Genomic DNA, 5753 nt, shown 5'->3' with positions numbered 1-5753 from the left:
TCTCTGTAAAATCTAGACCCTCTATTTGCCGAAATCCCTGTATGACCAGTCTCACTTTGTATCTGGCTGTTTCTCCCTGTAGATTGAGCTTCCTTTGGAGTATCAGCTTTGTCGGGATTGCGTGTTTCCCGTCTGGAATACCATCCACGAATGTGAGTACTTTGTTTTTCGTTATTGATGCGTATTTGGAGTCAATCGCGGCTTGCCACTGTTCCACCTCTGTGGTCTCCATCACCGCCTTGTAGCTCGGGGGACCCATCTCGACCATGTAGACTGTCTCGATCATGGCATTGGCTGAGTGTCCGATGTCCTGACTCACACCGTGACTCCTTGTTCGTCTCCCATCATGTACCACTGGTAGCTTCCTCTTGGGTGTGTCCCAGAAGCTGCTATCCCCATCAGCCTCTAGCTCTCGTACCATCCTTGGAGCCTTCTTGCCTGCTTCCTGTCCAGGTACTTGTGCTTGCACCACTTCCTCTCTAACTTCATCCACTGACCCATCCGTATCCTCCCCATCTTCCGTCTCATCATTAGACTCAGATTGGTGGTGGTCTGGCATCTCAAAGTCAGGTTCCTCTCCATCAAACTCGTCTCCCCACGCCAGATGTTCTTCCCATGGCTGCACCATAGGGGCATAAAACCGTACCTGGGGTATCCCGTTGCTTGTCTCGACTGGGTAATACGACTTAGCCTCCTTGAAAACCACGTTCCGCGAGAGAATTATCTGCTGTTTCTTTGGATTGTAGAGTCAATACTGCTGTGTCATGCCAGTGTACCTGACGAACATACATTTCTGGGCTGTCCGGTCCAACTTCTTGTGTTTCTCCTTGGGGATCTGAGCATATGCGACGCATCTCCAGATGCGTAGATTGTCGTAAGACAGTTTCTTTCCAAACCACATCTCATCGGATGTTCATCTGTATGCAAGAGCCCTCGAGGGTAGCCTGTTCCGTACATAGATCGCAGTCATCGTAGCCTCACCCCAAAGCTCCTTGGGTGCGCTAACTGCATGCAGAAAAGCTCGTATCGTTCCGATGATCTTCCAGTTGGCCCTCTCACTCATGCCGTTTGACTGTAGCATATAAGGCATGGTGCGCTGCGCCTCGATTCCTTCCTGTTGCAGGAGATGGGTGAACTCGTTAGAGGTATATTCACCTCCACCATCAGTACGTAGTCTCCATGCCAGCATTCCGTGATACTTCTCCGCCAGTGCCTTGTAATCCTTAAAGCACTTCAAAGCGTCAGACCTTCGTTTGATAAGGTATCAGATGTTGTACTATGTGAAGTCATCTGTAAACAAAATAAGATAGACTGCTCCCCCGAGCGAGTTAGGACGCACCAGTCCTGTAATGTCGCTGTGAACGATCTCAAGTACCCTGGATGCTCGTGAGCTAGCCGACAAAAGAAGGAAAAGGTTTCTGTATCATCTTTCCGTAGACATATCCAGTACACACGCAACGCGGCACTACTGGTAGTCATGGTATGGCATTGTCTTCAATTGACAGTCTGCGCACTGCGTCAAGTCCCAAGTGCGCGAGATGAAAATGCCAGAGGGCTGCCTGTCGAGCCCCGGTTTTCTCAGAGTCCTCCGTGTTCTGCTCGAGAGCCATCGCTTGTTCCTTGTCTTCCTCGGAGTTTCCTCGTAGAATGTAGATTCCATTGACGTCCTCGAATGGGACGTCCAATCCGTCCGTTGTTTGGAGAGAGGCTTCCCCCGTCCGGTGAAAATCAATAAAGTAACCTGAACCGCGCAGTTACGAGACAGACAGCAAACAGTTCTTCCCATATTCCGGTATGTGTAGGACACCCCGAATCACTAAGCTCTTGCCACACTTGGTTCTTGGGTCTCACACAGGGAGTGTAATCTCACCCATCCCGAGGGCGTCGATCTCCATGTTATTGGCGACTCGAATTTTTTGTTCTCCAGGCGTAATTGAGATGTATCGTGAAAAATACTCCCTCATCCCGGTAACATGGGTGCTGCAACTACTGTCCAACAGCCATTGACTTTGGCTTGCGGGGAATGTGAGGGAGCTGAAGGCTGTGAATATCGATCTGCTCACGGTGCGCGACATAGACTCTACCGTCAACTCGGTGATTGTGTTCACCTTATCCTGCTCCACTCCGCTCACCCGATCAGACCTCATTATCCTGCACTCATTACATTTGTATTCCTTTTTCTGACAGTAATAGCAGGTTAAGGTCTCGTTCATATCGCGCCTGCTCCTACACTGGGAATGGCTGCGTTCAACCTTTTTACTTCTTCCATATCCAGATCCAGTTCCACCCCTATAACCCTTGCTGCCAACAGCCAGGACTGTATCATTTGTGGCCTCCTGGTCACGGTTGAGGCTCGCCTTGCGGGCTTTGATAGCTGCGATAAGCTCGTCGGGTTGATCAGGTTTCACTACTGTAGCCTGCAGGTCCCGCCACGCACGCCAGGATGCAGGGAGTCCATTAAGCAAGTAGAATGTCTTCTCACATGCCTTGATGATTTCCTTGGCTTCATGTAGGCATTCGATAATCCTATCAATTTCGTGGACGTATTTCACCACTATCCCATGTGTCTCTAGAGTGCAATCGAACAGTGACCTCCGGAAATAGTAGAGCTCGAGACTAAGCTCCTTGCAGTAGCCTTCCGCTAGCTTGTCCCAGAGTGTCTTTGGGTTCTTGTCATAGGTGTCCGATGTGTACTGGGCGCAAATGTGAGGTTCCATTGCATTGCGAATCTTCGCCATGATTCGAAAGCATTGCCGAAGCCATTTGTCATACGCTGCGACCGCCACTGCGTCCATACCAGTTCCATCTGAGGTGACCTCCTGCCCAGAAACAATCCACCATAGATCCAGCTCTTTCAGCTGATCAGACATGCGCTGCCACCATGGGCCAAAGTTGTTGTCCCCCAAAAGAGGAAATGTTGGATGTCTGGCCAACTGCATATCTAGTAGTTGTGATATTTTTAATCCAGATAGTGGACCCGAACACTCTCTCACCGTGTAAAAACCGTGAAAAAAGAGGATAAAAAATAAAATAAAATAAAGATGACGAGGAAGACAGAAAAGAACCACCGTAAATCCATAGACGATTGCTTTTGCACTGGTCCTGTCAATCGTAAGTACAGAGGCTCATAACCTGTAGTGTGCGCGTGATGGTGAAAGAATGACTTGTGTATTTCCTAGCTATGACGCCGCTACTTAAGAGAAATACATGTGTGCTAAGCCTCGCTCCCTAGCATATGCCAAACTCTACTGTGCAATCCTAACGCCCATGAGTAGCTACTGGTACCTAGTGCCAACAGCAAATCCCCTCATGTCTCCAATAGTTTCCTCCGCGTAGTAATATTACTCGGGTTCACTGGGCGCAGAAGAAGCGTCAACCAAATTCAGTGATTTCCTGTCAGACTCATGTGCAACTCCATCATTAATGGTGTCTGGTTGGCAGGTAATAGGGTCGGGGTTAGATTCATAGTCGGAATCAGGCTGATTGGTCTCTTGGTCTGGGATATCGTGAGGCAATTGGTGGGATTCTGTGTCCTGAATACTCATCGACAAAGGAGTACTTTATATGTGGGACACATGGAGAGCGCTGACATCTACATACGCGGTTCGCAGATGTCTCTCATATGGGCTGGGACGGGAATACCTCCAGCACTACAATGAATATTTGGTAGGTATTGTGAGACTAAGGTTAGTAGATTTGGAGAAGCCTGTTTGTATGATAAGGTACAAGCGGAAGGCTTACTGTTCTGTGTGTAGATTTGGATATCAGCTAGGGCCAAATTTGGATGACCCAAGATGTAGCTAATGGTCGATTGGATTTAGAGTATGGTTTCTGTATAACATGTGTGTTCGACTATTCTTTTTTGTTATACTGTTTCATGAGTACTTGGACTGTGATATCTGATTTCATGAGTTCGTGGACTGGAGATGTCCTGCTTTTTAGTCTACAGGTGTACAATGCCCTATTTTGAACTTAAAATACAGGCGAGCCAGAGATGTCTGGGGCGTCTGGACTCCGGATTACACTTAAATGTTGAAAATATTTCAGGGCACCTTGAATGTCAGGAACTGAGCTTGGATATTTAAACTGAATTAATCATGACTAAGGGAAGGTCACATCAGTCACACCAGGAAAAATATCCACAATATTCACGACATCCACCGCGCTCACAATATCAACACTCAGAATAAAGCAGAAGACATTGCATAAAACAATAACAACATGCAATACATCTACTTGCCAATTGTTTCAAAGGGACATATAACTCTGCTGGAACCCGTCTACCAGCTTCTAGCCATTGCTATTGTTGGAGAGATTATGACTGCAAGAACCGGTAACTAAAAAATCAGCATGTGTAAGATATTGCTTAACTTTACGTCAGATGATGTTGGCAGACAGCTCTATATGGTGTGGTGAAATACAATCAAAGACCAAATGTTAGCAAAGAACATTACTAATAGCAACACGTTTCTGAATGCTGATTTTAGCGAGATTTTTCAGAGTATGAGGGGATTACTGCCTGCCTGTGATTGTCTTGTGACGGCGGGGGCTAGTGATCTGCCCCAGAGGCGACAGATCAAAGAAGCTATCAGTACGCTCACTAAAGACTGTGATAAGAAGTTAATGGACACTCTTCTGAAAAGTCTAGTGCCTTAGCAGATGCTGGGCACCTCAGCAATTGTCCTGGCATGTGTTACTATTAATCAGCTATTGCTGCCGCCTGGCACAATGGCCCAATAGGGCCTGAATGTACAACAAGGTTTTGCGCCACAACTTGAAGTAGTCCATGCTATGTAAGCTGACCAGGTTGATGGGAATAGTGAGGATGATGTGGATGATGGTAATGACAGTGGTGACACCAGTTACCTGATGGACGTGAATAGATGACCTTTTACCAGATTGGGCTAGGAGGATGACGAGGATGACCAGGACCTCTATAAACCCCCTACTACAAATACACATCATAAACATGCAGTGAAAGGAGTCCCAGCTATACAAGAAGCACGGAATATGCCTGAACATCCCGCACTTGTATGCCCATCCCTAGCGCTACCTGTTAATGTTTCAATTCATTAGTTCATTTCCCTACAAGTTGTTGAAGTCGAGTCTCCACTTACTGACAAATAAAATATAGATTAGAGTGTATTACTTGGGCACTCTTGTGTGGTAGGTATAGTTTGGGTCCAGTCCTCATTACATGGTACGGGTTTAGGCAGCATACAAAAAAGGTTGGCTAAAGCTTTACCCAATTATTAATCCCTTTATTGGTAAGCCCCTCACATTTCCAGAATCTGATTTGGTGTGTTAGATTCCTCCAGCATTCCAGGGTTGTACGCTATAATCTTGAGATGGATACCAGCACGACGAGCTCGCTATATGCTAGGTGCTACGAGTAAAGGAAGTAGGTTACTGTGCTAGCTTCCTGCGCAACCTTTATCACTGTTAGACTTCATCTTTATCGAAAATGGTGAATCAATGAGTACCTGTCTGCTCTCAAATCCTGTGCAGCATGACCTACTGTATCTCTTAGTGTATTGCTACTGTGATGAAGGCGACACGATGCTGGTGACACCTGTACTATGGAGGTAGCCGTGTGCTGATGAGTATGAGATATTGGAACTTGGGACTGAACTAGATAGAACCACAGGTCAGCTGAAAACTAGAACACCTGTGCCGTACGTGGAGGTGGCTGGTGGTTAAAATAATAATTGTCAGGGAGAACAGGCTCAGGAAAAAGACATGACATTCTTGGT

Source organism: Tuber melanosporum (genome assembly GCF_000151645.1).
Source record: "Tuber melanosporum whole genome shotgun sequence assembly, scaffold_80, strain Mel28".
NCBI classification, from domain to species: domain Eukaryota; kingdom Fungi; phylum Ascomycota; class Pezizomycetes; order Pezizales; family Tuberaceae; genus Tuber; species Tuber melanosporum.
This window is presented reverse-complemented; position numbering follows the sequence as displayed.